We start from the raw sequence: 13,543 nt of genomic DNA on the forward strand, positions 1-13,543 counted from the left end.
CTCCTATCATGACCAAGTTAAAGAGCAGGGGGGAGATTACCGACCCTTGTGGGGTACCGACACTTCCTAGCTCTTTCTCGTCTAGTTCTACGTCGCCCGCACATAGTCTAGTGGTTCTTACCGTTAAGAAGTCTCTAATGTAGTTGTAGGACAGCCTCCCCATGTCCAATTTAGTAACCTGGGCAAGAATGGCAGAGTGTTCTACCTTGTCGAAGGCACTCTGTAAATCTAGCCCTAGAATGGCCTTATTGTCTCCGGTACTTAGCGGTACGTCTACGATTTCGTGTTTTAACTGGATCATCGCATCCTGCGTTCCCAACTTTTTCCGAAAGCGAATGATAGAGTCTGGGTACAACCCCGAGTCTTCCAGGTATTGCTGCCACCTGCTAAGCAGTACGTGTTCGAGCAGCTTGCCCACGCACGATGTAAGCGAGATCGGCCGCAGGTTCTCCACGCTTGGTGGCTTGCCTGGCTTAGGGATCAAGATCGTCTTGGCCGTTTTCCATTGCTTAGGCAACGTGCCTTCTTTCCAGCGCTTGTTGAAGTATTTCGTGATGTGCTTAATTGCATCATCGCTCAAGTTCTTGATCGCCTTGTTGGTGATGTGGTCCGGGCCGGCGGCCGACCTGCCGTTGAGCCTTTGCATGGCCGCTCTCACCTCCCACTGCTCGATGTCTCTATCCAGGATCGCGTTGTCATTACCGGTATACTCCGGATGTACTATGCTGGGGGTAGACGGAAGGTATCTCTCGTTTAGTCGCTTCTTAACCTCTGCTTCTCCCGCCCTGCTCATGGCTTCGTGCATTATTCTGGCTAACTTGTTGCCCTGGCTGCTCTTGGTGTTGGATTCATCAAGTAGATGCCGGAGCAAGTTCCAGCTTTTGCCTTTGCTCATCTGACCGTCGGCTTCGTTACATACCTCGTTCCACTGTTGAGTACAGAGAACCTTACAGTGAGCTTCGATGCGTCGATTAAGTTCCGCCACCTTCCTCCTTAGCTTCCTGTTTGTACGTCGCCCTGACCATCTGGCCTTAATCGACTGTTTGGCTTCCAGCAAATGTGCTAATTTACTGTCTACCCTCTCTATGTGTTCTTCCGCCTCGACCTCCTTGGTTGTCGCCTCTATCGTCCTGTTGACACAGTCGGTCCACTGATCAATGTCCGTAATCTCGGATTGCCAACTACCCAGCGCTTCCCGAAACGCGTCCCAGTTAGTGATTCTATGTTTTTTCCTTTCCGTGTGACTGCCGGGTCTCGTTATCGGGATTGTCGCCTCGACTATAAAGTGGTCGCTCCCTAAGTCTTGGCCTGTGTTACGCCACCCTACCGCTCCTGTTCGACCTATCCCCCTGAAGAAAGTGAGATCTGGAGTAGTGTCCCGGGTAACCGATGATCCCGTCCTTGTGGGGTATGCAGGATCCGTGATGAGGCTGAGCCCCGCTTCCAATGCGTCCTGTAGCAGTTCTCTTCCCTTAATATTTGTTCGACTGTATCCCCACGCCTGGTTAGCCGCGTTAAAGTCGCCACAGATCATTAACTTATTATCCCCCGCCAGCCTGCATGCTCTGTGAAAGAGGTCTTTGAATCTTTGGTGATGATGATCCGGTTTATTATACACGTTGACTAAGAAGACACTCTCCTTTTGTCTCTTCTTTCCTACTATAACCTCCACCGTGCAGTGTTCAATAGTGTTTTTACCCATTACCTCGTGCTCTATGAATGTGATGCCTCTACGTACGAATATACACACTCCCCTGCCCTTCCCTTTCGGCAGCTCGCAGGCGTCCGATGGCTTGTTGAACGCTCGGTAGCCTGTGAGCTTTGGTGTCTCTGTGGCATTGGATTCCTGCAACATGATCACATCCGGTTTCCTGTCCATCGTCTTTAGGTGTTGGTGTAACACTGCTTTCTTCCTTGCGTATCCGTTGCAGTTCCAGTGCCAGACTACTAAGTCCACTGGCGAGGTGGTTGTTGCTGCGCCATGTGTCCCATCCATGATTGCTGAAGTGTAGCTACGATCCTGGCTTCCATACTCTGCATCTGCGTCTGTATTTGGGCTTGTACTTGTAGTATCACCTGAGCCACGTTCTTCTCAATTTGTGCCACATTTTTCTTGAGCGATGTGAGTCGTTCCTCTATTTTGTCCAACCTTTCCCCGTGTCTATCTAGAGTCTTCCGTTCTTTAAGGCTTTCGATGGCCCTCCTCTTTGGGGCCGGCTCCGCCGCTCTGTCTGTCCTGGAACCGACCTCTATTTTTGAATCCTCCTCGATCATGATTTCGTTCGTCTTCGCTGCCTGCGCCGGAGACGCCTGCTCTTCCTTGTTCCTAACCAAGGCCGCTAGCTTTTCGTTAATTTCCTTTATTATGTTATCTTGCTCTAGGATCTTCCTTCTTAGTTTCTCGCTCTCATCCCTGAGGGCCTTCATAGCCGCCGAGTCTTCCTGTCTGTTTTTGTCATGCTGGCTATCTGCGTTAGATTGTCTGCCCCCTAGCTTAGGGGTCCTAATTGTGTCGGCCCAAGAGGTTTCTCCTCTCGGCCGCGAAGCTTCTCTTCGTCGGCTGATACTTCTGCCTCTTCTCTCCATGCTATTCACTCGACGCTGACTGTCCGCCCTCCTTCGAGATGTTCTATTAGTCCTCTCGATAGCACGCGGTCCCAGCAGCGGGAAGTCTCCTGCTGTTATTCGGCGCTCCGAAGCGTCCGTTTTCTTTTCCCATTGGCGACACTTAACCACATACGGCTGCTTGTACTTGTTCTTGCAATTCCACTCTCCAGTCGGATGAGGTCCGCCGCAAAGCTTACATTTTGGCTGGCATGCGAGCTCGTGCCCCTCCTCCGGGTCTACCTTCCCACAGCCAAAGCAGAACCTGTTGCCTGGGTTAGGGCAGACGTCCCTTCTGTGTCCTAGTTTACCACACGCCCTACAGACGTCGAAATGTTTGCGATATAGCCCGCATTTCATCAACACTATTCCGTACTTGATGTAGTGCGGTACCTTGTTACCAGCGAAAAGCACTATCACTGCGGTGGAGTCTCCGATCCGGTGGGCCTCTACGGCCGTGGGATTGTACTTATTGACGATATTTAGGGTAATGTCCTCTGCCGTTTCTTCGATGTTTATGCCTTTCACAACTCCCTTAACTGTCCCGTCAGGCTCCGTTCTATAAGCGCTGACCTCGTACGTTTTGCCTCCCTCTTCGATTGTCGTCATTCTAGCGTACCGCGTAGCTCGCTGCTCGTCTGGAGTACTGACCACGATGATGTTCTGCTGGGCATTTATGCCGACCGCGTCCTCGCTTGCCTCCTCTCTGGTGACCTTCGCCGCCCTTGTAATCGCGGCCATGGCGGCCGGGCCCCCCATCTTTGCAACGTTAAGTCCGCCACGCGGTCTGACTACGATCTTGATGTCCTCCTTCGGCATACTAACTGGCATCCTTGCCCCTTTAGTGATTGCCGACGTAATTTTCTTGACGTAGTTAACCCTAGTTCTGGGTCTAGATTGGCGTTGAGTTGCATCGGACTCACCGCCGGACGTGCCGTTCACGATCTCCTTGATTCTCTTGCCCGAGACTTTCCATCCCTCGGTGTCACCCGGAGAGATTCGTTCCCCGGGTACCTCGACGAACATACGCCCGTCCACGTTGCCGATTCTAGGCGCCGTCTGCTGCGTCTCCTCTGGCGTTGCGGTGGCCGGTTGTTCGACCAGCATCTCGAACATGGCTGCCTTCGGGTTAGGCCTAGTGGCCGGCACCGATGGCCGTGCTCGACCTATGCCTACTTTAGGCTTAGCGGGGTGCCCCCCGCCGCCCCGGGTGAAAGGTCCACGAATTCGGGAAACTTCACGTACCACTTGGGAAAGTCCGGTGTCCTTCGATAGTCCACACCTTCGCGCACACGTGAGAACCAAAATCCGGGTGAAATTGATTAATTGGCACCGCGTAAATTGGCTTTAACTCAGGAGCCGATGTTTAAACGCGTCCGCTCCTCTCGGCGACCGTGCGCCCTCACTTTTGTATGCAAATAAATATTATTATTATTATTATTATTATTAGTAGTAGTAGTAGTAGTAGTAACACGGGCAGCAATTCGATCCTACATCTGCACATTTCCGAGGACGAGTTGGCAACACTGGCAGAAGAAACATTCTACCCTCAACCTTCTACTCCATCGCCCTCTGACTGCTACCAGATCCAAACAGAAAATGCGCATCTTCCCGAAGACTCCCTGTTCACTACGGGGGAACTGGTGTTTGCACTGAACACGGCCAAGTGCAATACCGCCACTGGCCCAGGCGGCATAACTATTACTGCTTTACGGAATTTCCCGGAGGTCGGTATGCAGAATCTGCTGGACTGGTTTAATGGCGTGTGGCAAACAAGCTGCTCCCCAACGATTGGAAGATCTCGATTGTCACACTCATCCACAAACCGGGCAAGCCGCTTACTAACATCAACAACCTGCGTCCCATTTCCTTAAAATCTAACCTCTGTAAGGTGATGGAACGTAAGGTCCTCACTCAAATCACGTGGATTTTAGAGACACCCAACAAATTGCATCCTAGGCACACCGGATTCCGCCCTGAACTCTCCACTCGAGATAGTCTCGCGTTCATACATCACGACGTTATCGCACCCCTTACTTCCGGTCCCCGCACGATCGTTGCGGCCGACGTGCAGAAAGCATTCGAATCAATTCCTTATCACACCGTAATCCGGGCCGCTGAACGCCTCGGCTTCACCAGTCGTATTTTAAATTCCGTGAAGTCATTCTTAAAAGACCGTCAATTTCAAGTCATGGTAGGCGCCACCTCAGGGCCCATCACCCACAATGCAACGTGAGTGCCTCAAGGGGCAGTTCCCTCGCCCACCCTCTTTAATATTTCTGTGGCCGAGCTCGCCTTCCGACATGAAGAAGTGGAAGGCCTCGATTTTACATTATGCGCTGACGATATCAATTTCTGGACAGCCGGCGCCCCACTAGCTGCGCAACAGAATACACTTTAACATGCGCTGGACGTGACCGCGCAGTTCCTCGAGGACAACGGCATAGCCCTGTCCCCCACTGAAACTAATTACATGATCGTAGCCCGCCTCCAAAGGGCGACGTAAAAACTACAGCGACGCAATCAAGCTGTATCTTCACGGATTTACATTTGAACAGCAGCCCAGCCTCACCATCTTGGGCCTCACTATTAATCAAAATGGAGGGACCCAGAGCTGGGCGCGCTCCATTAAAGCTCATTGGAAGCACGGCGTATACATTGTCCGTCGTACCATAGGCAAAACCTGGGGTGCTCAGGAAAAGCCCCTGCGTCAGTTGATCCGTTCAATCCTTATTTCTAGGGCTGTGTGCGGGTGCAACTATCTCCAATTGACTCGTACGCAGGAGAGTGCGCTTGAAATTCTTAATCGCGCATCCATGCGGGTTGTCACTGGCTTGTCGAAAGTCACCCCCTTGTTCCAACTCCACTCGGCAGCGCAGCTCAACTCCGTTACAGAGAGTGCCGCTGAAATGCTTATTAATCAGAAACCCCGCCTTCATGAAACCCAGACCGGCCGGCTTATACTGAGCCAATTGGGAGATCCCGTATTCCGGGTCCCAAGCAACGCCCCCTCTAACCCTTGGTGGGAGGACACCCTACATGTGCACCTAAAACCACGTCCTCAGTCACACGGCCCGCGTCCTTTCAATCACAAGCGGGCGGCTGCAACTCGACACATCAAAGCCATTACAAACCAACAAAATTGGCTAATTTACATTGACGCTGCCCGGGCGAATGACGGAGAAACCACTGTTGCCTATTACTCACCGAACACCCGGCAAACCTGCTGCAAAGTTGCACCGCACACTCCAAGTTCCAAAACTGAGGTGCTGCAAGCAATTCTGTGGGCCATTCAGTCAGACTCACACCATCACGGTAAGCGTATGCACGTATTCACAGACTCACAGGAGGCAGTGCGAGAGAGCGCCCGCCTGACCAGCTGCAATGGAACCGTTCGGAAGCTCCGATCCGCATGTAACTTATTGTGCTCCAATGGGGGCCAAATAGCAATAACGTGGATACCCGGCCACGCCGACATTCCGGGTAACAAGAACGCGAAGACAGCCGCAAGGAATTTATTATTTACCTTTTAAACCTCACAACGCTGTGGCCGCCCCTCCGATCCCTGCGCGCAGAAAGTGGGGTCAGGCGATAAAAGACCGGAAATTGGTTGGCCGGCGTGGGTACAACCTCCAACGGTGAAAATGCAGCCTCCTACGCCCTGTCAGCTTAGGTCAAGGGGGTTTATCTAAAATTCCTGCTCTCTTGGAAGGATGGGGGGTCATAAATTTCTAGGGAACTAAAGATTTGTGATATCCCTCAAAATAATCACTCTTCCAGAAAAGGGATGGGGGGGGGGGGGGGGGTACCGCCTTACTTGGCCTCTATATAGGAAATTCTGGAGGACTTCTCTAGAAACATTATGCAAATAGAAACTTATGTTGCTGTTCACTCTTTAAGACCTAATTTGAGGAGAGGGCTAGAAGAGGGGGGAGGGGGGAGGGAGCGGGTATGAATTACTGATTCAAGCTGTGACTCAACCAGATCGTAACAGCAATTTAGTAAGTACTTCCACTATTTCCTCTACCTTTACAAAATTAGGCTCCGATCATACTCGCGGACAACTTTTTGTGGCAATGCAGTCAAAGGTAGAGCGCACGGCTTCAATTGGCATCCAGGTTGCACGAACGCACGCGCTCTACCTTTTACTGCATAGCCACAGAAAGTTGTCCGCGAGTAAAGAGGTCACAAGGCTTACTTTCGTTCACGTGAGGATTGTGGGAGCAACTGGTTTCCCTTCCCCGAGAAGGCGTAAGCCGCGAATGTCAGCTTGGTCACTCTGTATCGTGCCGCATTTCGGGGTACCAGGGAGATCACGGGGGAGAGTCCGGCCTACCCTCTGGGTGGACGGCCGTGTGGTCGAAGAGTGCTGGATTGGACTCCGGAGGGCGGGTCGAGTCCAGACTTCTGCCTATCTCAAATACTCTACTCCAAGATACTGTACTTTAAATACGTTTTGAAGTATCTTGGTATCTTGGAAATACTTTTGATCGAGACTACTTGATACTCTATCTTAATTACATTTCTGAGTATCTTGTACTTATTATCTCAAATATATTTCTGACATTCCGCCATTTTCCGAGTTTTTCGGTATTTATTGGTGTGGGAGTGGCACGAGCAAACAAGAACAATCTTTTGAGCACCCAAATCCTGTAGCTAGCTCCGATTAGCTAATGTGACTTTGGTTGAGCTCGTGAAAAAAACATCGCTTTTTTGCCGATTGTGACTCATATTTCAGCCCAAATTTCGTACAATGAAGGTTTTCATCTCGCCTTCCCAAAGGCGCCTTTTGTTTCCTAGAGTTTCTCCCGAAAACTCCCCATACAAAAGGGGTGGTTTTACGGAAGTTAGGATTGCCTCTCTGAAGCGCAACACAGACCGGGAAACAACCTACAACAACAATGCAGACTTGAGTGTCAAGAAAATAACAAAAAAAAAAAAAAAAAGAAAAGTGGACACACACACAAAAAAAGACATTTTTGTTTTTTGCTTGTTGTAAATTTCGCCCCGCTACTGCAAAACGTCTAGGCTTTCTTTTGTTTATTTTCTTTTTGTCGTCAGTCCGTCACTTATTGCTCTCGCGAACACTGCCTGTAAGCGAGCATCGATAAGCAGAGAACAGGACAGGAAAAGAACTAAAAGCTGAATGACCTCTCAAAATCCCCACAGAGCGTCCCCCAACGCTGAGTGCCTTTCTGAACGCAACCTACTTAAAGAAAATGCGACCAATGCTGGGGCTATTCTGTGGGTTCCCTTTGTTATCCATCCGCTCATATCGATATCCCAAGTTCATTTATATTGGATATAGGGAATATCGATTGTAGTTAAACGATGCGTCTAAGGTGCGCCGTACGACGTGATATTCAGCGATGTCACTATAGCCTAAAGCGACCTCTCTATTTCTATCCCAGAAATATTTTGAGACATGTATCAGTGATAATGCTACGCGCGTCGCCGAGCGAGCACGTGGCCGAATGGTTACCGCGCTTGGCTCTCGCGCGGAGCCTCCGGGTTCGATTCCAGAGAGCGGACTCCTGTTATATTCATTATTTCAACTTGACATTCTCGTAAGTTCGAGAACCTTGTCGTCTGATTGAGTTTCGAATGTTCTACGCGCGGAATGTTCTACGCCGAATGTTACAGAAACCCACGGGTCTACAAAAGGTGCTCCGCGTGGCGAAATCTTGCTCTGGGAACCTCCTTGGTTCGATACCCACAGCCCCCGCCCGTTTAAATCTGGATGGGTTTCGTACCGGCACGCGTTTGTATAATCACTACTGCGTGATGCACGTTAAAAACCCCAGGCTAGCGGTTGTACTGAACTGGCTACACTTTAGGGGTGAAGCTCCTTAGGGTCTAGCCTTGTCCGGCGTCCGCGTTCACATCGATTGCCATCCCATCTGTCTTCTTAAAAAAAGAAAAAAAATGTTTGCGCAGTCGACAGGATTCGAACCTGTGCGGGAAGACCCAATGAATTTCTAGTCCATCGCCTTAAAGGACACATGCAAAGGAAAAAAACATTTTTTTAGACAGCTTAGATGGAAAAAGGATGTCATAAAACGATTTTACAACGAAGAAACAAAATTTTTAGAGCTATATTTACGGCGCTATACGAATTTGTAGTTGGCGCTCGCGGGAGCCGCCGCTGGTCACGTGGTAGGCCCGCGCGCCGCCGCGCTGCGTCGCCGCCGCACGCTGAGCGTTGTGCGAACGCCGCTTCAACGCGTTTCTCCACGCCGCCGTCGCCGCCGCCGCACAAGTTCGTCTGCTTCGGGGCGCCGCCGCCGTCGTCTGACCGGCGCACAGGTCTATCACGTCTGCTTGCGCTTTTTCAGGAGTTTCCTTTGGGCTCTAAAAGTTACTTATTCGTCTTGGTTTTTTGTTATACTTCAAAAAAAGATGAATAAGTTACTTTCAGAGGCCATAGGAAGCTTTCGAAAGAGCGCAAGCACCACGTGATAAATAAAGACCAGTCACGTGATAAATACAGACCACTTTTACGCGGTGCCCGCGGGCGCCAGCTACAAATTCGTTTTGCGCCGTAAATATAGCTGTAAAAATTTTTTTTCTTCGTTGTAAAATCGTTTTATGGTGTCCTTTTTCCATCTAAGCCGTTTAAAAAAAATGTTTTTTTCCTTTGCATGTGTCCTTTAAAGGGGGACCTGCAGAAATATTCTTCCGCCTGGCGGAAAGTCCTCCTCGCCCTCTTTGGTGTATTGTAGCACTGCCAGGCGAGGGGAAAGGTCTTCTTTTGTGCCGGCTTCTTCTGAGAGGATAAGCCGAGAAAATCCCCTTTCTGAGCGACGGGCGATGGGTGCGGCAGCAGCGACCTCGTGACTTGCAGGTATCTTCAGCTCCTATCGCGTAATCTGCCCTATCTTTTGGCTCTCGCCAAGCCTAGCCCCTCGGGTGCAGGTTTTACGGAGCTGCAAGGCTGCGCCCTCGCAGTCACCGAATTTGAGCTGTCGAAGTTCTTTGGTTTAGCCCGTGGCAAAATAAACGCATACTTGGGAGCTCCGATGCATCCCCGCACCCATTGGAGGAACGTTTCATAGCTATTTTCGGTTGGTCGAGGGGCTCAAAACACATGCGCGAGATGTGGTGGCTTGAATATGTAAGGATGACTTACATCTTCACAAAACATTCCATCTTCGAAAAAACGGCTTATCACGCTCAAACCAGCCTCAAATTGGGATCGATGGAATAGAAAACGATGTACCAGGCGCGGGAAACTATAGGGTCTCTGTTTTCTCGCAGCGAGTGCAAATTATTGTGTGCGTAACTCACACTAAATGATGGCCAACGAATGTAGATGACACATATATTTACTCATCCCAACCACATGAGGTGAGAAGGCAGCAATGGTGTGTTTCGATACTAAAAGGTTTTAGTGGATCGTCTTTAGCTCTTGGATAACCGTACACCCTAAAAGAATACACAAAAGCGATTTAATTAACTCAGGATTATATGTTGTGCGAAATATTTACAAAGTTCGAGGTTTCCTAAAGTCGTCTTTTGTATTCAATTCCCCCTCCCCTCACCACCACTTCCTTTCCTCCAAATAAAGAACGTACATTATCTTATGAACCACCAGTAATAGAGCGTACTCGCAAGATGTCTATTTGGCGTAAGAAAGGTCTTGTTTAAATGTTCGAGCAATAAACTGGTCTTCTTACTGAGCGTGAAAAAGCTAGCACGAACGCAATATTGTCACGGGTGGGGACCAATAAACAAGAAATGAACAGGAAGAAATAAACGTTTAATGTGGCGAACTTGTGCCAAAATAAAAGGGTACAAAAGATAATAAGAGAGCGTCGCGGGCGTCGAAGTCGGCGTAGCAGCAGAGTCGAACGCTGGGGCGAAACTGACTGTAGATCGCCACGCGGAGCCCCTTATGTACACGTGTGGGCTTCTGGAATAATCGGCGTGGAAGTTTCGGCGTGTAGAACATTCCGACCTCGAACAAGCAACACGGTTCTCGAATTTACCAGAACATTACTTTACAGAGTCAACAAAAAATGTGCCTCCGCGGCCAGGAATCGAACCCTGGTTTTCAGCTTGGAAAGCAAGCGCGATAACCGTTAGGCCACGCGCGCGCTGCCTACTTGGCCAGCCGCGCGCGCGGCATTACTCCCCCCTTTAAAAAAGTGCATCGTCCCGATGCAACCCAAAAACAAAACAAAGCAAATAAAAAGGACGGTAAACTAAAGAGTCATTTGGAACACCTAGGGTCCACAGTCCTATCGAGCGTAGTACGGCTTCAGTCGCACGACGTGGACGACTTCCGGTCGTGGAGGGCGGCGTGAGGAAGTCCGTGTTCCGTCGGGCATCACCTCGTAGTTCAGACCCCCGAGTCGACGAAGCACTTTGTAGGGTCCAAAGTAGCGCTTCAGGAGTTTCTCGCTGGGACCACGGCGGCGGATCGGTGTCCATACCCACACCCTCTCTGCGGGCTGGAAGTGGACGTCCCGACGACGAAGGTTGTAGCGGCCAGTGTCGACACGTTGTTGAGCCTTAATCCGGAGTCTGGCGAGCTGACAGACTTCTGCCCTTTGGGCAACCACCTGGGCGTCGTCGCTGGCGGCGACTGCCGGTTCGTGGGGTAACATAGCGTCCAGCATTGTCGTTACCTTGCGCCCATGCACCAGTTGAAAGGGTGTCACTCCGGTGGTCTCTTGTACGGCCGTGTTATAGGCAAATGTGACGTACGGCAACACCTCGTCCCATGTTTTGTGCTCCACGTCGACGTACATGGAGATCATGTCGGCGATGGTCTTGTTGAGTCTCTCCGTTAGCCCGTTGGTATGCGGGTGGTACGCCGTGGTGCGACGATGGCTGGTGTGGCTGAGACGAAGGACTTTCTGCGTCAGCTGGGCCATGAATGATGATCCACGGTCTGAGATCAGTACTTCGGGAGCGCCGTGCCGGAGGACGATGGACTCGATGAAAAACTTCGCGACTTCAACAGCCGTTCCTGTTGGAAGGGCTTTGGTCTCGGCGTACCGCGTGAGATAATCGGTTGCAACGATGATCCATCGATTTCCTTGCGTCGACGGTGGGAAAGGTCCGAATAAATCCATACCGATTTGCTGGAATAACGCAGATGGCGGCGCAATAGGCTGAAGAAGTCCTGCCGGTCTCGTCGGTGGCTTCTTCCGTCGTTGACACTCGTGGCAAGATCGGGTGTAGTGGTGCACAGTCTTCGCAAGCTTGGGCCAGTAGTACTTTTCGCGTATCCTGGCAAGAGTCCTGCTGTAACCAAGGTGTCCCGCCGTCGGGTCATCGTGGCAGGCTTGAAAAATTTTTTCTTGAAGACTGGAAGGGATCACCAACAGCCACGCCGTGCTGTTGTCGCTAAAGTTCTCCTTGTAGAGCATACCTTGTCGGATGGAGAAGGTTGGCAGTGTTCGTACAGCACCGCGCGGAACGGCGCTTCCTTGTCCCTCTAGGTGCTCGATGAGTGCTCGCAGCGCAGGGTCATTTCGCTGGAGTGCTGCCATGTCGCTGACATCCAGAGTGCCGAGGAAACACTCATCGTCGTCCTCTTTGGTGCAGGAAGGACCGGCCTCGACTGGGGCCCTTGACAGGCAGTCGGCATCATTGTGCTTCCGGCCGGACTTGTACACCATGGTCATGTCGAACTCCTGCAGTCGTAGGCTCCACCGAGCGAGGCGTCCGGAGGGGTCTTTCAGATTCGCCAGCCAGGAGAGCGAGTGGTGGTCTGTGACCACGCGAAAAGGACTTCCATACAAATATGGGCGAAACTTTGTTATTGCCAAGACGACAGCAAGGCACTCCTTTTCAGTCGTTGAATAGTTCGTCTCCGCGTTAGACAGCGTCTGACTTGCGTATGCGATAACTCGCTCTGCTCCGTCCTGCACTTGGACTAGTACCGCACCCAGTCCGGTGTTACTGGCGTCGGTGTGGATCTCGGTTTCAGCAAACTGGTCGAAATGGCCAAGAATCGGGGGCGTCTGGAGTCTTCGTTCGAGCTCGTCGAATGACCTTTGGTGTTCTTCTGTCCACTCGAACTTCACGGCGTCCTTCGTGAGGTGTGTCAGCGGTGCGGATAGTTTGGCGAAGTCTCGAACAAAGCGCCTGTAATAGGCACAGAGTCCGAGAAATCTTCTTACTGTCTTTTTGTCAGACGGCGGCGCAAATGCAGCTACGGCGCGGGTTTTCTCGGGGTCAGGAAGAACACCTTTGTTGTTCACGACGTGGCCGAGGAACTTTAGTTCCCCATAAGCTAACCGACACTTTGTTGGCTTGAGTGACAGGCCGGCGGTCTTGATGGCTTGAAGCACGGCTCGAAGTCGTCTGAGGTGTTCGTCGAAATCTCGTGAAAATACCACGACATCGTCCAGGTAGACGAGGCAGCTCTGCCATTTCAGACCTGCCAGCACGGTGTCCATGACACGCTGAAAGGTGGCTGGTGCTGTACAAAGTCCGAAAGGCATCACTTTGAATTCGTACAGTCCGTCGGGAGTGACGAAGGCAGTTTCCTCCCGGTCACGTTCGTCGACTTCAATCTGCCAGTAACCAGTCTTCAGGTCCATCGACGAAAAATATTGGGAGTGGCGCAGTCGGTCTAACGTATCGTCGATGCGGGGGAGCGGATAGACGTCCTTCTTCGTCACAGCGTTCAGTCGACGATAGTCCACGCAGAACCGCAGGGTCCCATCCTTCTTCTTTACAAGGACGACTGGGGGCGCCCATGGATTTTTTGAGGGTTGAATGATGTCGTCGTCGAGCATCTCCTGGACTTGATCTTGAATCACTTTCCTTTCCTTTAAGGAGACTCGATACGGCGACTGGTGGACAGGGAGTGCGTCGTCGTCAGTAATAATGCGATGTTTCGCCATTGGTGTTTGGCGAACTTTCGATGTCGTGGCAAAACAGTCACTGTATTCGGCGAGGAGGTCCACCAATTGCCGGCGCT

Source organism: Ixodes scapularis, unplaced genomic scaffold (genome assembly GCF_016920785.2).
Source record: "Ixodes scapularis isolate PalLabHiFi unplaced genomic scaffold, ASM1692078v2 ptg001913l_1__unscaffolded, whole genome shotgun sequence".
NCBI lineage: Eukaryota > Metazoa > Arthropoda > Arachnida > Ixodida > Ixodidae > Ixodes > Ixodes scapularis.